The 26,607-nt window shown below is 45.9% G+C and overlaps 1 pseudogene; it reads right to left on the reverse strand.

The window, feature by feature from the left end:
* Positions 1–15,192: 15,192 nt before the first annotated feature.
* Positions 15,193–15,310, reverse strand: LOC124790615 (annotated as a pseudogene).
* Positions 15,311–26,607: the final 11,297 nt, after the last annotated feature.

Genomic DNA, 26,607 nt, shown 5'->3' on the forward strand with positions numbered 1-26,607 from the left:
GTCGGCGAGGACCATTCGCAACCGTCTCCATGAAGCTGGGCTACGGTCCCGCACACCGTTAGGCCGTCTTCCGCTCACGCCCCAACATCGTGCAGCCCGCCTCCAGCGGTGTCGCGACAGGCGTGAATGGAGGGACGAATGGAGACGTGTCGTCTTCAGCGATGAGAGTCGCTTCTGCCTTGGTGCCAATGATGGTCGTATGCGTGTTTGGCGCCGTGCAGGTGAGCGCCACAATCAGGACTGCATACGACCGAGGCACACAGGGCCAACACCCGGCATCATGGTGTGGGGAGCGATCTCCTACACTGGCCGTACACCACTGGTGATCGTCGAGGGGACACTGAATAGTGCACGGTACATCCAAACCGTCATCGAACCCATCGTTCTACCATTCCTAGACCGGCAAGGGAACTTGCTGTTCCAACAGGACAATGCACGTCCGCATGTATCCCGTGCCACCCAACGTGCTCTAGAAGGTGTAAGTCAACTACCCTGGCCAGCAAGATCTCCGGATCTGTCCCCCATTGAGCATGTTTGGGACTGGATGAAGCGTCGTCTCACGCGGTCTGCACGTCCAGCACGAACGTTGGTCCAACTGAGGCGCCAGGTGGAAATGGCATGGCAAGCCGTTCCACAGGACTACATCCAGCATCTCTACGATCGTCTCCATGGGAGAATAGCAGCCTGCATTGCTGCGAAAGGTGGATATACACTGTACTAGTGCCGACATTGTGCATGCTCTGTTGCCTGTGTCTATGTGCCTGTGGTTCTGTCAGTGTGATCATGTGATGTATCTGACCCCAGGAATGTGTCAATAAAGTTTCCCCTTCCTGGGACAATGAATTCACGGTGTTCTTATTTCAATTTCCAGGAGTGTATATCAACTGGATTATACTTAGGGTGACTGCGTGAAATACATCACCACGACTAAAGAAGCAAGACAGCTGGTTCGTTTACTGACCCTGGGAGGCCGGGATATATCCCAAGAGTGCTATAGCGCCAAGAACTGGCCAGTGAGATAGAGCCCGGGAGAGTTGGTATGGAAATTGGGAGTGTGGTGCTATTGTAAACGTTGCCAAATTGTTACTCTGGCCAGTGTCGTATCCATCGCTCTAAGGTGTCACATATGAACTCAGAGATTTTGACACATCAAGAAAATGAAAGCGCAGAGACGTTGCCCATGATATCTCTGTATAGCGCAAGTAGAGTCATGAGACGCAGAGTGACTATGTGGGGTTGCCTTTAATGAAACGACGATCGCGAAGCTTCGGTGTTTGTGTCTACCTCTGATGATCATCACAGCGAGGTAATTAAGAGTAGACGACATGAAAGCAAGAATCCTCCAGCAATGCCGTACCTAGGATTACTGACAAAGTCTGTGTCTGTAATGTTTCTTTATTCTTTAGTATTCAGCGTATATATATATATATTGAGTAACACCTTCCGTCCGGAAGTGTCCGTTAGTGTCAGTAATGAATACGCTTTTTCTGTGATATGTGATCAACTTTAATCACGACCCTAGATTCTGAGAGCGTGATAATATACTACAATATTTGTTGCAGGAGAAGATTTCGTGGCAGACCGCATCTAGCCATTTAGAAGATGGATGAATAAACAAAATTATATATACACACATCAAAAAAAAGTTTTGCATAACCCTGGTTCCCAAAGCCCCTGAAGATAGACGTTGACTGTGGATATTGTATCACAGACACAATCTTTGACAGTTCAGGTATGTTACTAGACCCGCCCAAAGGTATAAAAAACTATACATTAGCAGCGCCTATTAGACGAAGGGGGTCCGACAGCAGATCAGTTCCAGCCATTCCACCAGGAATGAGGAACACGGCTCTTGTTGTCTGAAGTTCAACCATGCCTAGACGGTCAATACCGCTGTTCGATAGCTTTCTGCCAGGAAGGGCTCTCAACAAGGGAAGTGTCCATGAGTGTCGGAGTGAACAAAGTGATGATGTTAGGACATGGAGGATGTACAGAGAGACAGGAATTATTGATGATATGCCTCGCTTAGGCCGCCCAAGGGCTCTGCCGTGGATGACCGCTACCTACGTATAATGCCTCGGACAAACCCTGACCGCAACGCCACAATGCTGAATAATGTTACGACAAAAACAGTGTGCAATAGGCTACATGGTGCCCAACTTCACTCCCGACGTCCAAGGCGAGGTCCATCTTTGCAACCAAGACATCATGCAGCGCGGTACAGATGGGCCGAACAACATGCCGAATGGACGCTCAAGATTGGCATGAAGTTCTCATCACCGATGAGAGTCGCTTATGCCTTCAACCAGACAATTGTCGGAGACGTGTTTGGAGGCAACCGGGTCAGGCTGAACGCCTTAGACATACTGTCCAGCGAGTGCAGCAAGGTGGAGGTTCCCTGCTGGTTTGAGGTGCCATGTATGCAAGACGTACGCCTCTGGTGGCCATGGAAGGCACCGTAATGGTTGTACAATATCTGAATGCCCCCCTGCGACCGATAGTGCAACCATATCGGCAGCATAGTGGCGAGGCATTCGTCTCTGTGGACAACAATTTGCCCCCCCATCGTGCACATCTTGCGAATGACTTCTTTGAGGATAACGACATCGCTCGACTAGAGCGCCAGCATGTTCTCCAGACACGAACCCTATCGTACATGCCTGTGATAGATTCAAAGGGCTGTTTGTGGACGACGTGACCCACCAACCACTCTGAGGGATCTACACCGAATAGTCGTCGAGGAATGGGACAATCTGGAACAACAGTGCCTTGATGAACTTGTGGATAGCATGCCACGACGAATGCAGGCATGCACAAATGCAAGGGATGTGCGACTGGGTATAGAGGTATCTGAGTGTACAGCAATCTGAACCACCACCTCTGAAGGTCTCGCTGTATGGTGGTACAACAGGCAATGCGTGGATTTCATGAGCAATAAAAAGGGCGAAAATGATGTTTATGTTGATCTCTATTCCAATTTTCCGTACAGGTTCCGGAACTCTCAGAACCGAGGTAATGCAAATATTTTTATGGTGTGTGTATATTACATTTATAATTCGTTCTGTCTGGTTTGATGTGGCCTGCCACGAATTCCTCCCCTGCGACAAATGTTATATGTTGTCACGTTGTTACCACAGTCACGTCCTAATGAGAATTCAGAGTCACCAATGAAGTGGAACTCTTATCAGTGAAAGAAGCATTTCTGTTATTGACACTGTTGAGTACTGACTTCCTAACGGACGGTGCCTAACTTTGTATGCAGTCTGTTAATTAAGAGCGTTCAAAATGATTCAAATGGCTCTGAGCACTATGGGACTTAACATCTGATGTCATCAGTCCCCTAGAACTTAGAACTACTTCAACCTAACTAAGCTAAGGACATCACACACATCCATGTCCGAGGCAGGATTCGAAACTGCGACCGTAGCGGTTGCGCGGTTCCAGACTGTAGCGCATAGAACCGCTCGCCACCCTGGCCGGCTAAATAAGAGCGTGATCGGTGTTACACAGATGGTAAAACATATCGTCTTAGTTCTTTCATAGCCCATCAGAGACAACCTTTGTCCTTCTTGCGATGTCTATAAAGCATTAGTTTAGTTTGAATTCTTGACTGAAGTAAACAAGAAGGACATGACTACAGCTTATGCATGTACTGCATATGTCTGATACTGATTACCAAACGTCCGTTAATCGACAAATATGAAGATTATATACTCCAAGAGGACAATGCGGAGCACTGCAGCAGGCTTTGGAGCGACTGGAAACAGGAGAAAGCTGTGCAGGTATTGGATTGGCCATCACAGTTTCCTGACACTAATCCTACAGAAAATGAATGATCGGTGCTACGTCAATATGAAATTGGAAGGAAGGGAGAACCTCATTTCGAAACTTGTGTCAACGCAGATTCGTCGCATTTGGACTTTATTCCTCGCAGATACGCGAGAAACCTAGTTTCTAGCCTGCATGGGCGATGCCAAACAATCATCGATGCTGCAGGTGACTGTGTGTATCGTTAATTATAATTACGTTTTTCTTTGTTCATACATGATGTATGTGCAGGGCGACAATTATTGAACTGTATGAGAAAAACTTAAATTAGTTACAAACTACGGCGTGCGCACACTTTACTGAACAGCAAGCGTCACTACAGACATTCTGATTTACGTAATGACATGTTCAATATGCTGGACATCATCTTGATGATGTGGTGTAGACGAATAGCGAAATTGTGCATGACCCGCTGAAGTGTCGGAGCATCAGTGCTGTCGATTACCTCCTGAATGGCTGTTTTCAGCTCAACAATGGTTTTGGCGTTATTGCTGTACACCTTATTTTTTAATATAGTCCCAGGAAAAGGAGTCGCATGTGTTCACATCCGGAGGATATGGTGGCCAATCGAGACCCATGCCTGTGGCCTCTGAGTACCCCAGAGCCAGAATGCGCTCCCCGAAGTGCTCCTACAGGACATCAAACACTCTCCTGCTTCAGTGGATTCGGGCTCCGTCTTGCGTAAACCACATCCTGTTCAAATAAGGGTCACTTTGGATAATGAGGATGAGATCATCTTCCAAACCCTTCACGTACCGTACCATCAAGGAGTATCGCACCGATTATTCCGTTCACCCTTTGAGGATGTAGAGACTTCTCAGTCGCGAAATGCGGTTTCTCAGTCCACCAAATGCGCCAGTTTTGCTTTTTGCCAAACCCAAACAAATGAAAGTCAGCTTCGTCGCTAAATCAAACCATGCATGCACCTGCTGGTTCCCATCATGCCCCGCGGCCAACCGTGCAGTTTGAACGTCCAATCGCAAACAGTTTATAAGTTATGACGATTTTATTTCACGTTGTTCATTCTGCTGATTAATCTGACTACGATCTTGGATGAGATTTTCACTCTGCAGCGGAATGTGCGCTGATATGAAACTTCCTGGCAGATTAAAACTGTGTGCCCGACCGAGACTCGAACTCGGGACCTTTGCCTTTCGCGGGCAAGTGCTCTACCAACTGAGCTACCGAAGCACGACTCACACCCCATCATCACAGCTTTACTTCTGCCAGTACCTCGTCTCCTGTCTTCCAAACTTTACAGAAGCTCTCCTGCGAGAGCTTCTGTAAAGTTTGGAAGGTAGGAGTCGAGGTACTGGCAGAAATAAAGCTGTGAGTACCGGGCGTGAGTCGTGCTTCGGTAGCTCAGTTGGTAGAGCACTTGCCCGCGAAAGGCAAAGGTCCCGAGTTCGCGTCTCGGTCGGGCACAGTTTTAATCTGCCAGGAAGTTTCATATCTGACCACGATCTTAGTTAACAGATTGTATACATTGAGTACTCCAGAATATGCCAACATTACAAACGTCTGAAACGTGGAGAACATTTCACAAATATTAAATAACAGATATTTGTTAGTGACTGCGTTTGACGCTAACTGCTACTCCGCGTAGCCTTGCACACAGTTTGCAGGACTGCTCCCTCGCCTGCGGATACAATGAGCTGATGAAACACGTAATATGAAAAGAAAAGGGCGTACAACACGAAACAGAGAGGTGTGCTATGACCATCGGCACGCAAAAGTGCTCTGATGTTGTTTGTTGTTGCCGGTACTGCGGGAACAGCAGTGCTGTGCCGCTATTCGACTGCATTCAGCGAAGCCACACACGAGATGCATTTCGGCCAACTCTTCACCAGCAAACCTATCCATTGTACTTGTCACCGTTGAGATGCGAAAGTGAGGAAGTGCAAGCCGACCACTTTTGCAGAGAATTTATTCACGTAACTATGACAACAAAAAGACAGTAATATTCAGCAAGACAGTCAGCGACATTATACAATACATAAGTGCGAAGATAAAGTGCTGAATACAATTGGTGAGATTAACGATTGCATGTTTATCTAAAGTACATGGGTGACATCCATTCAGGATCCATCCGAGCTTATCGGGAAACAATGCTAGAGACTGAGAAATGCATATTGGCCCTGTCTCGTCCACTATTTCCGAGAAGCGATCCGCTCCAATAAGTAATTCGACACGGTTATTACCTTCCCCTTCAGTAGGGTCCACCAACTGTAAATATTTGATGTTTCGGTTTATCTCCATATCCCTGAGCATAGTCGGATGTTTTGCGAAGGTATATTAACTCTAGAAAGCGCATAAGGGTTCTTCCGTTCGCCGCATAGCTTGAAACGCACAAGTTTGCGAGGCAAGTACGTCGAAGAAGATTGGAATGCATCTGCTGGCCGAGGACGCGTATCGATAACCTGTAGGCTTAGATTATCAATCAGATTTCAGCAAATGAACGTGGATTGGCTGCCTACACCCAAAATACAACGTGTGAGTCACCTTTCTCCTGTGGGCTCTATTATAAACACGCGTGCCGTCTGAAGGTGTATGAAACTTCTGCGTCCCGCGGCGACGTTGCCCAGTGGATCACTAACGGGAACACTGGAAGAATAAGATTAACTGCGGGATGGCTTAGATTGTTTCGTATCATCAGAAATTGGTCGATGATGACTGCCTTTGCAGTGAGAATAAGCGGTTCTTCCTTTCTTCGAAGAGTTTTTGACAGTGTGGTCTTGCTTGAAACAAAGAAATGGACGATTTCTTGATCTTAGTATTTTGAGGTACTCTGAAGTATCTTTTACCGTTCCGCATTCTTATACCCAGCTATCGCTATCCTCGAAAAACAAAAAAGGAAAAAAGAAAAAATTTCTGTATTTTGCGTGGTCTTTTCCTTCGAACGGCCTTGTTTGGAATTAACTTTGAGAGTGCCTGCCGCAGGAATTAATGTGCCCAAAGGACTTGACGACCTCGAGCGTGCCGCGTCCTTACGTATCTTTTGCGCGATGAGTGCACCATCGACTTTCTCTGCTAAAAATTCAAGTAAATGTAGCACGTCTCCTTCGGGTAGTTTTCCATGTTGACGTGAATTATCCAACGCCGAGAAATGTCTACTGGCAAATCGCGCAAAATTTTTGCTGGGAGAACATTGCCATAAGCAATTTCATCTTCGCCCAAATATTTCAGAGTTTGCGCGCACTTATTGTATTAAATGAATGTCATGTTAAGAGCTTAAGGGCGTTCAACTCGAACAGATCCAGTTCTTCTGAACAATCTACGTGCGCTTGCACTATGTGGTTACTGTCTCCATATATTGCCTGAAGAATTTGCTTAGTATTTTCGCTCACAGAAGAAACTGTTGCTATGCCATCGACCAGCTTTTTGGGTCACCAGCGAGATACCCTCTGAGGAACGCGTGTTTGTTGACAGTAGACACGGAAGCATTCCTGTCTATACATCTTTCAAACTGCTCTCAAAATCTGGGACAAATCTCAATGTTTCCATAGAATGGTTTGAGTTTCACAGACGACAGCTTAATTGACTTAGGGATATGAATCACATAGGAGACTGGATCAGTGGTACGCGATCTCAGGTTGGATGAAGGCAATTTTTTTCTCGATACCTTCTTGGGCATTGAAAATCGTGCGTTTCGCTTTGTCAGGATAAGCATCGCAAAGACCTTAGTCCGTATTATACTCCTCGTCCGAGAGACGATAGTGTAATACATCGTCTAGCCGTGAGACTAGTGACAAATCTTGTTCCAAGCGTTTCTTGCTATGTTTAACATCCTCTAGCGGTATGTCACATGAGAAATATTGGATCACGGGTACTAGACGCGTGATCAGACATCTCTGACGAGATCGTCCTCTTTTCAAACTTTGTAGCTCATCAGGAGGAATTGTTGTTCGTAGCATTCAATTAACACAGTATTGGGGCTGTCAACTATTCCACTGTTTCGAGTGACCAAAGACTGACCCCGTAAAGCAACTCGCGCCTGGCCAGAGATGCTTGTGGGAACGAGGGTGTAGCCAGTGATAAGTGCATCGCTTACTCCAGGCAAGTGCAGCGGACGTCAGATAGGTCTTTACTCTTTGACTGTTCGTTCAGTTAGTTTCCTTTTCCGCGTTGGAAAAATAAAGTATTTTGTGCAAATCTGTATGTGGGTTTAATTTGCTGCCTACATAATTGGTGACCCCGGGAAAAATAAGACAAGCTCTCGCAACTTAATATTGTGCGGCAGTTTTGCCAAAGATGGAAAAAGCTTGACGGGTATATTTTCGTCGTGTAAAACTACCCGTATTTAATAAATATTCAGACACGTACTGAGAATATACTTGAACGGATTATTACTTGGTGTTACAGAAGGAGAAACACAGTTGCTATAGGTAACTTGTAAACAATAAAAACAGTAACCAAGGAACAGAATAAACATAAAAACAAAAGTTATAACTCCAAGGAGTAGGCAACAACATTATTCAGCGCTCTAAGCGGCGGATTCAAACTTGGCGGTTTACGGCATTCATTTGTTGCCGTGCAGTCACTGAATTCGCGACACAACTGTATCTATGAATGGCGCGAACGGAACTAACGTGTGCGGACACAGCAGTCGACGTGAGTAGCGGTCGCTACAAGCTAACAAAATTCTGCAAGCAACAACCGACGAGATGCGACAGCTAAAGCAAGAGGTTGGGCCTTTGGAGCTTGCATCTCTGAGGAATGATAGCAAAATTGAATCCATGAAGTTGCAAACTCCGGTAGTAGCAGCCACACCTCGAGAATACTCACATCCCGAAGATTTTTCCCTCACGAAGGCGCCTGTATCAACCGCGCCACGGTTGTAGTTAAGAGCACCTCCATGCACGCCTGCGCAACCAGACATAGGGTTTTGCAATCTTCGAGCAACAACGCATAACAAAAGACCACGAAAAATTCACTCTCGCAATTAGCAACCTGAATCAGAGCACAACAGCGATAGTCCCTGATATGATCATACATCCGCCGCTCCAACAATCGTACACCACACTTAAAACGGCGTTGATTGCACGCTGCATTAAATTACCTAAACAGCGAATTTCCCAGCTGATGTATCAGGAGAAACGCAGGGACAGAAGTCCATCTGAATTCTGGAGACATTTACCCACTATAGTCGACGCAAGCATGACATCCAGTGAATTGTTACTCCACGTCTCGCGACAGCAGCTTCCTCATCAAGTTCAACTGATGTTGATTGCTTACGAAGGACAGTCTCTCGACAAGCAACTGCAAACAGCTGACAGGGCTTTCGCTACTCTACAATCGACGCTCCTAGCGTCCGTAGCAACGTCATCTGCCACCTCTGCAACTGAAGCCAATGATGACTCATCAGAATGGTTAGAAGAATCGAAGTTAAGCTGTGCAGCCACAGGCTACACACAAAAACCAGGCATCGCTGAGGGGATCAGGAAACTGCAAGACGCGATGGAAAGTACATAACGTGGAGCTGCAGACGTCCACCAGTAACAAGAAGAGGTCACACCCCAAACAGGATCAAGCTCACACCGATTATTTTTGCTGGTATCACAGACGATTCGGGCCACAAGCAGCAAGGTGCATAAAACCTTGTCGACATCCAAATGGCGAGGGCAGCCCGGTCTAGCCGCCACGGGCTGCAGCACACACGAACGGCGTCGTATACGAACAAAGAACTAGGTGACAGTTCCAGGCAGCAATACGAACAGTTAAGGTAAGGCACTTGACGGCTTTCTGTATGCTATGCCCTTATGCCACTCTGCGTCACCCTGGGAGTATAAGCTGACATCGCACACATTACAAGTGGCTGATAGACCCTCAGGCCTCATCTTCCTGATAGACACCGGCTGGGAAGTGAGTACGTTGCCAGCCCAGAGCTTTGTTAAGAAAGGCACGTGGGAGCCTTTGAGATTGATAGCAGTTAACAGTTCAAGTATAACCACGTACGGTTGTAAAGAGCTATTGGAGATATTGGTTTATCTACGCGTTACAAGTCGACTTTTGTAGTGGCAGATATTTTACACCCGATCTTAGGCGCAGATTTCTTGTCTGATTTTGCACTCACCGTGGACTTGACAAATAACTCCCTTACTACTCGATGAAATAGGGGTGTGATAAAAGGTTTTCGGTGCAGTGCGGCAGAGGCTGTTTTAGGAGTAGTTAGTAGCTCAGCTGTAGTGTCTCCCAACTAGAAGCATTCACTTCCGCAACCATTTCCAGTCTGATGACACGATGAACCCGTTCAGGACGAGCATCGTCTTCCAGAGACTCGCGCCCCTCAAGGAATCGTTTCCACAACACTTGAACGACTCAGACTGTCCTCACCGTACACAGTTTTCATCCGTCGATACATTTCACGGCCTCCAACTCCCTCCGCCGCCAAAATTCGAATCACTCCTCATTGTTCCTGCTTACTCGCCTGCATGTTCGGTAGTGGACGATAACTTGTGTGAACACATTCTCTTTGGCGTGAAACCGCATTTGCGCTATGCAACATCTAATGGTGCGCAAGTGTCAGCCTCTCTACCAATAGATGACGCCACCATACCCGCAGTTACGTGGTGCCACCTTATGTGTAAAGCAAAGGTAAGCGCATTGAGCAGGTTTAGTTTGAATGAACCTAATATTTTGATACTTAAGACATTGCACTTTGTGACATTCATTGGCTGTTTAGTACTTTTGTAACCAACTGTAATTTTATCCTATCGTTTCCGAAACGCCGGCCGGTGTGGCCGAGCGGTTCTAGGCGCTTCAGTCCGGAACCGCGCTGCTGCTACGGTCGCAGATTCGAATCCTACCTCGTGCATGGATGTGTGTGATGTCCTTAGGTTAGTTAGGTTTAAGTAGTTCTAAGTTCTAGGGGACTGATGGCCTCAGATGTTAAGTCCCATAGTGCTCAGAGCAATTTGAACCATTTTTTTTGTTTCCGAAACTGGTCATCATTAACTGTACACTACAACTACGCCCAGGGCACCCCACCTGTCCACCTCCTCAAATAAGCTGATGACACTGCCTTCTTGGCTCTCTATCCTACTCTTCAACAGCTCCAACACACCCTCCAAACCCACCCTGACCGGTTCACCACTTGGTGTAACTAGTGGTTCCTTTGTAACAATCCCTCCAAAACCCAGGCAATCATCAGAGCCTGCACCACGTGCTCCTTCCACCTCCACGATTTCTACCTCAACATTTATGGTCGTCCCCTCCATCTCACCCCCACACTGAGATACCTTGGCCTCAGCCTCGAACTTCACCTCACCAGGACCCCTCATCTCCTGACCATCCAGGAGAAAGCCAATTCCCGCCTCTGCCTCTTCAAACCCCTGTCTGGCCAGACATGCGGATTGCATCCTTCCACCATGCTCCACACCTACAAATCCCTCATCTGCCCTATCCTCTGTTATGCCAGTGTTGCCTGGATCTTCACCCCCCTCCCCTCCCTTCCCACTTTTATAACGCTCTCCAAATCCTTGAACGCCATGTGCACCACCTTCCCTTCTGTATCTGCCTTCCTTCCCCCACACGACTCCTGTGTGACCTCATCCCCATCCTCCACCTCCTCCTTTTTCTCCAACATGTGGATCCTTTACACTGTCTGCAGGCTTCATCCGCATGACCCCCTGGTTTCCTCCCCTCCATCCGCACCAGTCGCTGCCCTCTCTCCACATCTACACCCCCCATCTCCTTCATCAGGGCAATTTTCAGCACCTCCCCCTCCCAGATGTTGAACTTCTTTGTGACATCTACCCTTGCTACCAACTATAACCCGGCCTTGTTCCCTCCCCCCTCTCCAGAGCCCCCATTTTCCTCCTCTCCCCTCCTTCTCCCAGAGCAGATTTTCCTCCTTCCCCCTGAGTCCCTCACCCCCTCCTTGGCTGTTTTCCTCTCCCATACCTCCTCTCCCCAGTCCTTCTTGGGCGCGCCCTCCACCTCATCCCCCTTTCTCTCCCCTACTTCTCCCCTCCTTTTCCCTTCTCCCTTCCCCCTCCCCCCTATCCATTAGATCTTCCCAGGTTTCTATCCATTATCAGGTGTGCTGCATTTGTGTTGTGTTCAGTGCCATCACACAGTTTCATTAAGTGATGTGGTTTTAATTGTGTGCTCGAGCTGTGTATAGTCAATGATTGTTTGTATGCTTTTTATACTGTGGCCGACTTTTAACTTGCTTTTGCGTCCAGTGTTTTTTAAGTGCACTACACATCACCAGCTGTGTTCTTTTTAACTTTATGACGACTTTTTAACTGTCTCCCAGTGTATTAGTGTGTATTTTATCTCCAAACATCTCCATTTACAGTGTTTTTATGTTCCCCCTTTTCTTATCCACCTTTTATGTAAGAGTTTGCCTTTAAGTCCCTTTGGCTGAAGAGCGGTGGACTGTGCTGCTGCCAGCCCTCCCATATCCATGTGGGGCAGGAGAATGAAATTACAATGGTCATCATAAAGTAATAAAAAGATCTATTTGCAACTTCGGCTGTCTGTCATATTACAACTTTATCACAAGTTGCTGACCCTTCAACATCCCAGATTGCTGGAAATCCGCAAATAGGGAGTAAATTATGTGTGGAGTAATGTTTTGAATACGCATAACCTTTTATGACGGGAAAGAAGGTGAACTACTTTCACTTGGTGTTTTACAGCTGACCGACACACCCTAACGACATGTGGTGGCTACACCCCGCCTGTTCAGTAATAGTTAAACACGGGCACTTTTATTCAGGGACGTGACTACGTGCTCGCTGGTGACTCTCTCCCTCGTCCCCCGTCGTAAGTAATGGATGTACGGCCGCGGCTAATCCGCAGGGACGCAGGGCAGTGACGGCTGACCGCCGTGCTGTGTGGCAGACCGCCGCGCTGCGCCATTCCCTTTGCGTTACGCACCGCACGCACGACTCATCCCAGGCCGCCCGTTCCCTACGCTGCGCGTCACCTGTTATTCTATTCACGGCATTACCGCGGTGGCTGCTGGCCGGGCCGCACGCCCCACGGCGCTAATAAAGCGAACAGCGCAGCGCGGGTGAGTGGGGAGTGGCCGGGTGGGGGAGGGGGGGAAGGGGGGGGGGGGGTGAGCAGGTCGCGGAGCGACAAAACGGCTGCCTTTGCCTGCTGCAGTCTGACGGCGCGGAATTTCGGCCGCATCACGTTTTACGACATGACGATCGTAAACGACAGAAATTAGCGTCTCTCTCTCGTTACCGGTCAAATGCTCCTTTGATACTTTGTCTAATGAAGCTGTCGTTGGGATGCCAAGTAATGGGAATGAGCGACGAATGTTTAATAATGTGTGGGGTGACAAGATGCTGCCGCCTCACATCGTCACAGACGTATGTAATATGAAACACACAGTTGCTTTCATGAAATATACCAAAATTCACGAATTAAAGATTTATGTAACTCTGCTCCAAGAGGAACAGTTTCACACCGTTACCGCGTAAGAAAGAACCAGAGATTGTACAGAGTTTCAAAGAGAGCGTAAGGGAACAATTGACAGGAATGGTGGAAAGAAATACAGTAGAAGACGAATGGGTAGCTCTGAGGGATGAAGTAGTGAAGGCAGCGGAGGATCAAGTAGGTAAAAAGATGAGGGCTAGTAGAAATTCTTGGGTAACAGAAGAAATATTGAATTTAATTGATGAAAGGAGAAAATATAAAAATGCAGTAAATGAAGCAGGCAAAAAGGAATACAAACGTCTCAAAAATGAGATCGATAGGAAGTGCAAAACGGCTAAGCAGGCATGGCTAGAGGACAAATGTAAGGATGTAGAGGCTTATCTCACTAGGGGTAAGATAGATAATGCCTACAGGAAAATTAAAGAGACCTTTGGAGAAAAGAGCCATTTGTATGAATATCAAGAGCTCTGATGGAAACCCAGTTCTAAGCAAAGAGGGGAAAGCAGAAAGGTGGAAGGAGTATATAGAGGGTCTATACAAGGGCGATGTACTTGAGGACAATATTATGGAAATGGAAGATGATGATAAAATGGGAGATACGATACTGCGTGAAGAGTTTGACAGAGCACTGAAAGACCTGAGTCGAAACAAGGCCCTGGGAGTAGACAACATTCCATTAGAACTACTGACGGCCTTGGGAGAACCAGTCCTGACAAAACTCTACCATCTGGTGAGCAAGATGTACGAGACAGGCGAAATACCCTCAGACTTCAAGAAGAATATAATAATTCCAATCCCAAAGAAAGCAGGTGTTGACAGATGTGAAAATTATCGAACTATCAGTTTAATAAGTCATAGCTGCAAAATACTAACAAAAGAATGCTGAAGATTAGATGGGTAGATCACATAACTAATAAGGAGGTATTGAATAGAATTGGAGAGAAGAGGAGCTTGTGGCACAACTTGACTAGAAGAAGGGATCGGTTGGTAGGACATGTTCTGAGACATTGAGGGATCACCAATTTAGTATTGGAGGGCAGCGTGGAGGGTAAAAATCGTAGAGGGAGACCAAGAAATGAATACACTAAGCAGATTCAGAAGGATGTAGGTTGCAGTAGGTACTGGGAGATGAAGGAGCTTGCACAGGATAGATTAGCATGGAGAGCTGCATCGAACCAGTCTCAGGACTGGAGACCACAACAACAACAACCGCGTAAGACCTGGCGTAGACGTAACTCTTTACCTAACACCACAACTACCACCAACACCACCACCCCACCACCACAACAACACCCATCTTCATCGCCATAATCACTGAAACGCCCTGCTAAACCAGCAGGATAGGACAGGTAGTCGGAATTGTGGAAATGGGCCAGAATGAGCGGCTGCCAGTTACACTCGAACATACATAATCTTATTTCTTTGACCAAACATTACAGTACAAATTCTTGAACTTAGTTTTTGGCTGAATATGCCACACTATCTTATGCCTTAAGCGCACAACCACTTTAATTTAAAAAAAATGGCTAAAAGCCATTCAGACGCCAAAGGTAATATTTAGAGGGCAAAAGGCCTCACGTTAAGTAAGCAACAATCTTAATGTAAAGATAGCTGAAGGCCAATTATTTAAGACTCAAGGTACAATTAAAATAAAAAAACGCAAGGCAGAAGGCTTTATCTTCGATGAGGCTGAAGGCCCCAAACAGTCTAATGCTCGAAAGACAAAAATCTTTAATTTGAAAACGGCTGAAGGCCCATGACTTAAAGCACTCCGTCTTCAGGCCACAAGTGGCCCATCGTTACCATCCGAATGCCGTATCATACTCAGCTGAGGATGCGGATAGGAGGGGCGTGTGGTCAGCACACTGCTCTCCCGGTCGTTATGATGGTTTTCTTTGACCGGCGCCGCTACTATTCGGCCGAGAAGCTCCTCAATTGGCATCACGAGGCTGAGTGCACTCCAAAAAATGGCAGCAGCACATGACTGCCCGGATGGTCGCCCATCCAAATGCTGGCCCCGCCCGACAGCGCTTAACTTCGGTGATCTGACGGGAACCGGTGTATTCACTGCGGCAAGGCCGTTGCCCCCATGACTTAAAACACAACTAAAATTATTTTTAGTGAACAGTGGGCCCAAGGCTTTATTGTTAAACAATATATTAATCAGGCTGAAGGCTCAAATAATCTAGCACATGACAAGCAAGGAATTTTAATTTTAAAGCGGCTGAAGGCCCATGTCTTAAAACACTACTAAAAACAATACAACTTCAATTCAAAGCCATCGGCTATGAGCCATACAAATACACACAACAGAAAATAAGAATGGGCAGTGCAGCTAACCCCACTCAGAAAATTTGGGGGAAGGCCAGCACTTGAAATACTAACGATCACTCAGGGGAGGCAGGCAGTCGCCCCAACCATTCTCTATCCGACGACAACCCAACCAACAGACAGTCAACGGACCAACTGACAAGGCAACTTGCGCTCCACTCGACCAGCACACAACCGGGAGTTCAATGCTAATTGTAAAAGGCATGGTTACCTACAACCAAGCATATACATTAAGCTCTCAAACTACACACCATAGTGGACAGCGATAACATGGTGAGGAAAGAACACTGCCTGAATTTACGTCAATGGCCAGGGCAGGTAACCGGGACGTTAACGGCCACAAGGCAGAAAATTCCGCTGCTGCAATTCAATTGCAAATAACCAAATACAGTCAGACTCCACTGGACGGTGGCTAAACTTTCGCGAACTCGAACACACACCTTTTTGCTCGCTGGAATGTCCCAACAGTCAACAACGAGAACCAGACGGGACAATGTGAACAGTCTTGACTTGCTGATAAATTAAATCAAAACTCAACTTTCGTGTCCAGGGCCGGTGAGCCACAAACCTTGTAGCAATGGGAACAGCCCCACACACTCCGACATTCGGGTGGGAGTCTCTAGAGGAAAGGAGGCATTCTTTTCGTGAATCGCTACTGAGGAAATTCAGAGAACCAGCATTTGAGGCTGACTGCAGTACAATTTTACTGCCGCCAACTTACATTTCGCGGAAAGACCACAAAGATAAGATAAGAGAGATTAGGACTCGTACAGAGGCATATAGACAGTCATTCTTCCCTCGTTCTCTTTGGGAGTGGAACAGGGAGAGAAGATTCTAGTTGTGGTACGAGGTGCCCTTCGCCACGCACCGTATGGTGGATTGCGGAGTATGTATGTAGATGTAGATGTAGACACTGCGTTGAAACCACCAGCGGGCCCAGCTAAAAAGCACTCCGCGGAAATTTCCTCGCTGCTCCACGCCAACCGACCGACTGCCACACATCGGCACGGAGACAGCACTAAAATAACTCAGCAGTCGACATCACAAGCTACACACAGTTTCACGAACACTTGCACGAAGGACTAGACAATACTAGCGGCAGTGACTGTGCAATAACAACGACGAATCACGACTCAACACCCGCAGGCAACCCATAAGCGATCGCCAGCCAACATATACGTCATCCGAAAAGACGACCGACTGACGACCAACCAAGATGGTCCGCACTCAAGTGATATGTATCGGCAACCGTCGGGCGAGTCATGGCTGTCCGGACCTCACTGCAGCCGCGCCCCGACTGAACTTCTGCCGCGTCCTAAGTCAAACACTGACAGGTCTGAACTACAGTGCTAGCGCCTCGCAACTCACTGGCAGTTCCGAACTAAAACACGACAACCGGGAAGTAATAGCAATCAGCAAAGATAATACGCCAGGGCTTATATCGATAAGCGCCGCTGCTGTCGCTCACAGGGAGGCAAAGCAGCAACTCAGTAACAACAAGAAATTGAAACTAACGCAACGAAGTGGCAGTGTAGTAAAAAAAAAAAAAATTGTAAAATAAGGGGCGAGTACGAGCCACTCACAGCTCAGTCACCACGATGATTCAACTGACATCCACTGTAAAGAATAGCCTCCTTTAGATGTTTCCGTCAATTACATCTAAACTCCGTTCGAACAGGCCATGAAGTCCCAACGGCACCGACCGGTTACTGCGTCATCGTCAGCCCGTAGGCATTAATGGTTGCGGATATGGAGGGGTATGTGGTCAGCACACCGCTCTCCTAGCCATATGATAGTTTAGTAGATGAGAGCCGCTACTTCTCAGTCAAGTAGCTCCTCAGTTTGCCTCACAAGAGCTGAGTGCACCCCTCTTACCAAAAGCGTCCGCAAGACCAGATGGCCACCATCCAAGTGCTAGCCCAGCCCGACAGCGTTTAACTTCGGTGATCTGACGGGAATCGGTGTTACCACTGCGGCAAGGCTTTTCCCGTCGATTGCCGTCTTCAATAAGATGCATTCAACTTGCTCCTCCATGTTCGCTAATGCAATCCGCCTACCTTCTCTTACATTGCAAAAAAATGGTTCAAATGGCTCTGAGCACTATGGGACTCAACTGCTGAGGTCATTAGTCCCCTAGAACTTAGAAGTAGTTAAACCTAACTAACCTAAGGACATCACAAACATCCATGCCCGAGGCAGGATTCGAACCTGCGACCGTAGCGGTCTTGCGGTTCCAGACTGCAGCGCCTTTAACCGCACGGCCACTTCGGCCGGCTCTCTTACATTGCCATCAAGGTTTTTTTTTTTAATCCCATTTTTCATAGAGCATATTAATGCAATGCTGTGGTACGTGTTACTTTAACAAATATTGCAGAAACATTTAGCATTTTCTGTTTGCCCTGTTAAAAATTCCTCTATGCTCTATACGGAGGTAGTCATCGAAAGCTTGGGATTGCATCCAAATTTTACGCGGCAAGTAAACCGAGGACTTTACATGCAATGTAAAAAAGCTTCCAAAATAGATGTTTTATTGCCCATATCGCAGTTCACAGACATGATGATTACTAGTTTCCGCAAAGTGATATTGCCACCTACAGATCCCTACATAGGTTCTTTATAGTTCACATACCCGATGATCTGCAGATGGCAATATAACTTTCCTGGAACTAGTAATCAGGATATATACAAGTCGTGATCTTGGCAACAAAACGTCTGTTCTTGAAACTTTCTATGAAATGATCTGCTAAGGAAAAAATCACTTTAATCTACATTTGAAAACACTTCTACTGTTGTGGGGAACCAACCTAACTTGTTCACTCACTATGTGCCGAAGGTAGCACAGAGTGCTAGATTCAGTAGAATTGCCCCTCACCTCTTCACCGGTGGAGAAAAAAGCAGACAAACTGCCTGATCGTGACTGCAACTAGAGAAAGCTCAACACATTCAAGAAACCGTAATTAATATGTTGCAAATTATAACTTAAATTGTTTAGAGATATATAAAAGCACCAATCCTATAGTTTGGCTGTAATTAATATAATACTGTAGTTAGCATAAAGATATACAGGGTGTCCATGAAGTCCCTTTACAACTTCAAAATTTTATTACAACGGCAGTAGTTGAAATATTTTAACAACATTTCTTTTATTGTAATCAGTGTCTATAAAAGTTTTTTGACAGTGTCTCATAGTTTAGTTGCACGAAGAACATCAAGACGGTTCTCGATTTCTTGCCATGTTCGATGTAGCATAGTGTCATCAATGGTGGCAGTCTAATTACGAATCCTTTGCTTCAAGTCCCGTATGTGTGTTTCATACACGATATCTTTCACTTAACCTCATAAAAATGTCGAAGGCAGTGATATCCGGCGAACGCGTTGGCGAAGGAATTGGCCCATCCCTCCCAATCCATCTGCCTGGAAATGTTTCATTCAGGAACCAACGAACATGCAGTCCCCAATGTGGTGGTGTACCATCTTGATGGAAAATGATAACTGGTTGTAAGTCAGTCAATTGTGGTGCTACATATTCGGTCAGAAGGTCGAGATAAACATCTGCAGTGATTGAAGTTAAAATCTTTTGTGTTATTAGGCCGCGTCATATTTCTACTAAAATGATCGACATTTCGACTCCTCCGCTGGGATCTTCCTCAGGATCTTATGGTGTCCACACACACACACACACTGCACACACTGCACAGTGTTCTAGCAGTAGTGGACACCATAAGATCCTGAGGAAGATCCCAGCCGAGGGATCGAAACGTCGATCATTATAGTAGAAATATGAAGCGGCCTAATAATCCAGAAGATTTTAACTTCAGTGACAACGGCCACGAAAGCCTGCAGAATTACATATCTGCAGTAATTGTTGACACGTTGAAGAAGAATGGACCAATTATTCGGTTTCACATGATTCCGCACCACATATTCACTTTTGGACTACCCGGTGAAGCTCCCTAGTCACATGGTGGTGTTGAGATCCCCATATTCTCACAGTGTGTCTGTTTAATGTCCCAGAAACAGGAAAAGTAGCCTCGTCACTGAAGCAAACCCGCTTGAGGAATGCTTCATCCTCCGAAAGGCGTTCCAGCATGTTGAGTGCAAACTCTGTCCGTTTTGGCTTGCCATTTGGCTCAAGTGTCTGTAACACTTGTACTTTGTAAGCTTACAATCGTAAGTTCCTGTGGAGGACCTTATGCACTGTCGAATGTGGTAGTTGAAACTGTCTGACAGCAGTATGGATGGACTTCGTAAGTGAACTAGTGAAGTTTAAAACGCGATCGATGTTTTCCTCGGATGTCCTTGGTCGCCCGCTCCTCCCTTTTGTCTCCATAAATTTTTTTGTACCATGCACGGATTGAAGCGCGCAGTGGTGGATCTCTTCCATACTTCGTTCTGAAGTTTCGTTGAGTCTGAACATCTGATTTTGTCTCAATAAACCAGGACACCCATTGTCCCTTCTCTTGAGGATTTGCCATTTTATAGAGGTTCAGTTCCTGCCATCAACATAGTATTTGAAAACCAAAATTTTAATATATGTAAAAACTTTACTAAACATTGATTACAATAAAAGATAATTTGTTAAAATATTTCAACAACTGCCGTTGTAATAAAATTTTGCAGTTGTAATGGGACTTTATGGAGACCCTGTACATTTTTAGTACTTTTAGAGGCACGAGGTATGAAAGTTGTGAACTTGAAATTTTTATAGTAAATGTCTTTTATCATGTAGTCGTTGCCCTGAACTCCCTGCTGCGCTAATTTTCTTATTTTAGTCTTTCCTAAAACTTCAGTATTTTGCCCACAACAAGCAATAACTTTTCTAGATCTCCCACCCACTACAGATAAGCTAGCAAATAGAAACTTGTGCATCATGTTCCAGAACTAGATTAATGAGGATATGCCAATTTCCGGGACAATGAGTGTAATATTACCTGGTACAGAGAAGTTTAGGGGCGTGCATATGGCACACTTGGCTGGGAACCCTGTCTTGAGAGGTCGACCGTCTGGTACTAGTTTTTTTATTGAACGCGACTTCGGCGACTTAGGCGTCGATGATACTGATCACAACACACATTCACACACACACACACACACACACACACACACACACACACACACACGCGCGCGCGCGCGCGCGCACACACACAGATTCTCGAGGGACGAAAATCTCCAACCCTGCCGAGAATCGAATCTGTGGTCCCATGGTTGAAATTCAGCTACACTAACAAGAGCATGACAAGCTGATAGGGGAGTTCAGAGGAGCAAGGCTACGAATATTTCAGTTAGAAGTTTGCAGAAGCCGTAATTATTTCAATAAATGTGTGTGTGAATTTCTAAGGAATCAAACTGCTGAGGTCATCGGTCCCTATACTTACATACTACTTAAAGTAACTAATACTAAGAAAAACACACACGCACATGCCAGAGGGAGGATTCGAATATCCGGCGGTAGGGTCCGCGCAATCCGTTACATAGCGCCTCAAACATCGTGGCCACTCCGAGCGGCTGATTTCAGTAGTGACTCCAAATTTGGTTAGTGTACTTTAGAAACAATCGTCTAATAGATAAAAGCTATTAGAATCTCAGTTAGAAAGTGTAGATGAGAATTTGTGGTGATGCGGAGTGCGCCTTTTGAGCAGGAAGTCTGATGCACTGTCGGTGAAAAATCATGTGTTGCCAATGCCGTCTCACAGTTACATGAAAGGAAGTAGTAAACAGTAGTCGGTCGTTTTGAACAGTTCGTTACGGAGGCTGCCACAGGTGCAGACTGCGGTAAGCCGATACCGCAGTGTTATCGCCTCGGATTTTTCAGTATTTTCCAATTTTTGTGTTCCATCTATATAAAAATACGGAATTGTGAGTGGAGCGACAGACTTTGCACTTGAGGCGCGAGCGAATCTATCAATGACTAAACTTGCATTTATTTTTGTTGTTAACCCTTTTGCAGCTGCAGATGGGCCCTTTGCATTCCACGCTGAGGCGGCTTTCTTTACGGCTGTGCTGCTTGCCAAATTCTGGTGCCTCTGCTGACAGACTGCGATTCAGCGGATATGAAATTTTTATATCAGAGTTTTCGACAACTATTAGGTGAAAAAATTTGACTTTTGCGCGTTTTATAGTCTGATATCTTCACTCGATAAAGAAATCAATTTCGTACGTTCTCCATCATACATACTGCGCTGCATCAATTTAAATGAAACATTACATGAATTTTTAAACAGTTCACAGAGGTAAAAATGCATTGCTTAAGCTTTGCGTATAGTTTATTTCATCTGACACATTGCAGTGAATTAAATGTAGATAAGATACCGAAATTTCATTTACAATTGAGAGCAGAACGGCATCTCATTTCGTTCTCGAGTCTTTGGGTTTCAATCCGAAGGAAGGTCGTGCGCCACGCTTCTATTCACGTCCTTGCGCATCCCGAATCCCATGGTCATGACAATCGTCATATCTCATAAACCATTAAAGTTATAGAAACGATTGTTTTTTTACAAGTGACAGCACGCTGTGAGGCACATATCTTGTACCATAAAGACACTCCTGGAAATGGAAAAAAGAACACATTGACACCGGTGTGTCAGACCCACCATACTTGCTCCGGACACTGCGAGAGGGCTGTACAAGCAATGATCACACGCACGGCACAGCGGACACAACAGGAACCGCGGTGTTGGCCGTCGAATGGCGCTAGCTGCGCAGCATTTGTGCACCGCCGCCGTCAGTGTCAGCCAGTTTGCCGTGGCATACGGAGCTCCATCGCAGTCTTTAACACTGGTAGCATGCCGCGACAGCGTGGACGTGAACCGTATGTGCAGTTGACGGACTTTGAGCGAGGGCTTATAGTGGGCATGCGGGAGGCCGGGTGGACGTACCGCCGAATTGCTCAACACGTGGGGCGTGAGGTCTCCACAGTACATCGATGTTGTCGCCAGTGGTCGGCGGAAGGTGCACGTGCCCGTCGACCTGGGACTGGACCGCAGCGACGCACGGATGCACGCCAAGACCGTAGGATCCTACGCAGTGCCGTAGGGGGCCGCACCGCCACTTCCCAGCAAATTAGGGACACTGTTGCTCCTGGGGTATCGGCGAGGACCATTCGCAACCGTCTCCATGAAGCTGGGCTACGGTCCCGCACACCGTTAGGCCGTCTTCCGCTCACGCCCCAACATCGTGCAGCCCGCCTCCAGTGGTGTCGCGACAGGCGTGAATGGAGGGACGAATGGAGACGTGTCGTCTTCAGCGATGAGAGTCGCTTCTGCCTTGGTGCCAATGATGGTCGTATGCGTGTTTGGCGCCGTGCAGGTGAGCGCCACAATCGGGACTGCATACGACCGAGGCACACAGGGCCAACACCCGGCATCATGGTGTGGGGAGCGATCTCCTACACTGGCCGTACACCACTGGTGATCGTCGAGGGGACACTGAATAGTGCACGGTACATCCAAACCGTCATCGAACCCATCGTTCTACCATTCCTAGACCGGCAAGGGAACTTGCTGCTCCAACAGGACAATGCACGTCCGCATGTATCCCGTGCCACCCAACGTGCTCTAGAAGGTGTAAGTCAACTACCCTGGCCAGCAAGATCTCCAGATCTGTCCCCCATTGAGCATGTTTGGGACCGGATGAAGCGTCGTCTCACGCGGTCTGCACGTCCAGCACGAACGCTGGTCCAACTGAGGCGCCAGGTGGAAATGGCATGGCAAGCCGTTCCACAGGACTACATCCACCATCTCTACGATCGTCTCCATGGGAGAATAGCAGCCTGCATTGCTGCGAAAGGTGGATATACACTGTACTAGTGCCGACATTGTGCATGCTCTGTTGCCTGTGTCTATGTGCCTGTGGTTCTGTCAGTGTGATCATGTGATGTATCTGACCCCAGGAATGTGTCAATAAAGTTTCCCCTTCCTGGGACAATGAATTCACGGTGTTCTTATTTCAATTTCCAGGAGTGTAGTTAGTCTGCAGGAGTGACGTCGACGGCTCAGGTCGCCTTCAGATGCCCATACCACAATAAGAAAATCCAAGCGGAGCGCATATTCACTTCCACAATTTCTGGGAAACGGAGTAGCCGGACGTGCATACACGCCCACAGCAGCGATAGGGGTAATGAAATTCAGTCGAATTTTGAAACTGAAGAGTTCAAGTTATTGAGGACAGAGTAACAGCTGTATAAGGTGTTACTTTCAGTGTATTGATCAAAGGAAATACAATACATTGTCTTTTTTCAACAACTAGGGTAAGTTAATTTAATTGAAAATTACCTTACTGCTACACACCGTCGTTACTAAGTGTTTTTCAGATGGTGACGTCAGCATGTGGAATGTAGGCACAGGTCTTTCTACGATTATTTTCATGTAGTATCTATGGGTGGTTTACAAGCCATTGTGGCGTGTGTGGATTAAATGACGATGCCACCTCTTGAGACGGTTTTTCATTCTATTTCCGAGATGAGAATTTATCGAAGTGGCAGATTGTGCTCTGTATCCGAGAGTAATAAGATAGTAAAAGGAAAAATTATCCCGCTATCCCATGTCGTTTGTCAGAAATTTTATGAGCGGGCTATCAAATGGTTTTGTAGCTGCATATTTCAGACCTTTCTGTTACAAAGTTAAATTCACTTGAGTGAAATGCAGATCACTTTCGCCTCCTGCACTGCATTTGAGAACATGATTATTGCTCTGAAGCTCAACTGGACGGTTACTAACAAATTTCATCAAGTCGTGTGGTCGAGGACAGGGTTCTTTGGCCCGTGTGCCATCGAGGCGTCCTCCTCCGTATCTGCTTGATTGTAGACAAATAAATAATGAAACCACAGAATCCAAAGATAAGTTTTCTTTTCATTTAGAACAGCTGAAGACAACGGGGGATTACACAGAAAAACAAATAAATAGAATTTCTTATTTATGTTAGGGAATGAAAACCCATGGTGTTAAGAACTTCTTTATTTATTTATTTATTTTCGTTACAGACATCTATGGGCTGCGTTATTTATTTGGATGGATTACTAGTGTCAGCTTACAATCTCGCCGCCATCCCATTTAAGAGCCGGCCGGGGTGGCCGAGCGGTTCTAGGCACTTCAGTTTGGAATCGCGCGACCTGTACGGTCGCAGGTTCGAATCCTGCCTCGGGCATGGATGTGTGTGATGCCCCTAGGTTAGATAGGTTTAAGTAGTTCTACGTTCTAGGGGACTGATGACCTCAGATGTAAAGTCCCATAGTGCTCAGAGCCATTTGAACCCATTTAAGATATAAAGCACGTTTTTTCTCATGTTAGCAACATACAACAGCTTACAGAACAGCACACAATATTGTAGCTTGGTTCAAGAGTGTATACACGAATTAATTACAAAATGAATAACACAAAACTTTGTTGATTAGTGTTGGTGCCATTACAACTTCACACATCGTTAAAATCTTTCCTACAGGAGCAACAACAATTCAGTACGTAGTTATAAACAGCTTTTCATCGTTCGTGACCAATGTGCCTGAAATTGTAAACGATGTTTTTCAGAAAATCATTAAGTGGTTCTCTGCAAATGGGCTCTCATTAAACTTTGACAAAACACAATATATACACTTCCACACAGTAAATGGAATGACCCCATTAATAAATATAGACTGCGATCAAAAATCCGTAGCCAAGGTAGAATATTCAAAATTTCTAGGTGTATGCAGTGATGAGGGGTTGAACTGGAAAAAACACACTGAGGATCTGCTGAAACGTTTGAGTTCGGCTACTTATGCTGTTAGGGTCATTGCAAATTTTGGCGATATAAATCTGAGTAAATTAGCTTACCACGCCTATTTTCATTCTCTGCTTTCGTATGGCATCATATTCTGGGGTAACTCATCATTGAGTAAAAGAGTGTTCATTGCACAAAAGTGTGTAATCAGAATAATTAGTGGAGCTCATCCAAGATCATCCTGCAGACACATATTTAAAGAGCTAGAAATCTTCACTGTAGCCTCACAATATATATATTCTCCTATAAAATTTGTTATTAACAATCCGAACGAATTCAAAAGTAATAGCAGTGTACATGGCTACAACACTAGGAGAAAGGATGATCTTCACTACTCTAGGTTAAATCTAGCTTTGGCTCAGAAGGGGGTAAATTATGCTGCCACAAAAGTCTTTGGTCTCTTACCTAATAGCGTCAAAAGTCTGACAGATAGCCATATAACATTTAAAAGGAAATTAAAAGAATTTCTTAATGCCAACCCCTTCTACTCATTAGATGAATTTTTGGATATAGTAAGTTGGTAATTTCCCAACCTCCAAAATACAAAAAAATTATGTAATATTTTGTCTAATGTAATATCTTGTATAGACACCTTTTATTAACCTGACACGTTCCACATCATTACGAAGTGTCGTATTCATGATCTATGGAACAAGTACTAATTTAATCTAATCTAATATAATCTGAACGACGTTCATAAAACGGAAAACATAGTTGCCCGCATCTCGTGGTCGTGCGGTAGCGTTCTCGCTTCCCACGCCCGGGTTCCCGGGTTCGATTCCCGGCGGGGTCAGGGATTTTCTCTGCCTCGTGATGGCTGGGTGTTGTGTGCTGTCCTTAGGTTAGTTAGGTTTAATTAGTTCTAAGTTCTAGGCGACTGATGACCTCAGCAGTTGAGTCGCATAGTGCTCAGAGCCATTTGAACCATTTTTTTTGAAAACATAGTTCAATATACAGAAGAAGCAGTAAAAATAAAAGACCAATATCTGCGTAAGGAATTATCCACTACAACGACTAAATCTTACCAAAGGAGTTATGCCGTTTAAATTTAATAAGTAACACAATCAGAATTTACTTCATCTCGTAACAGAGTTCATCCTAAGCACGTTTCTGCAAATTGGTACATGTGGATAGCGTGGCATCTGATGCCCATTACTACGTTCAAGAGCGTAAGATTCTGCATATACATGTATACACGTATGTGATCCGTACCGCCACGTAATGGGGACCTACGGCCACTAGGTTTTGATACTTTGTTTAAGGCGAAGACCGGTAGATGGCGTCAACAGCTAGCTCCAT

The sequence above is a fragment of the Schistocerca piceifrons genome, chromosome 3 (assembly GCF_021461385.2).
Source record: "Schistocerca piceifrons isolate TAMUIC-IGC-003096 chromosome 3, iqSchPice1.1, whole genome shotgun sequence".
NCBI classification, from domain to species: Eukaryota; Metazoa; Arthropoda; class Insecta; order Orthoptera; family Acrididae; genus Schistocerca; species Schistocerca piceifrons.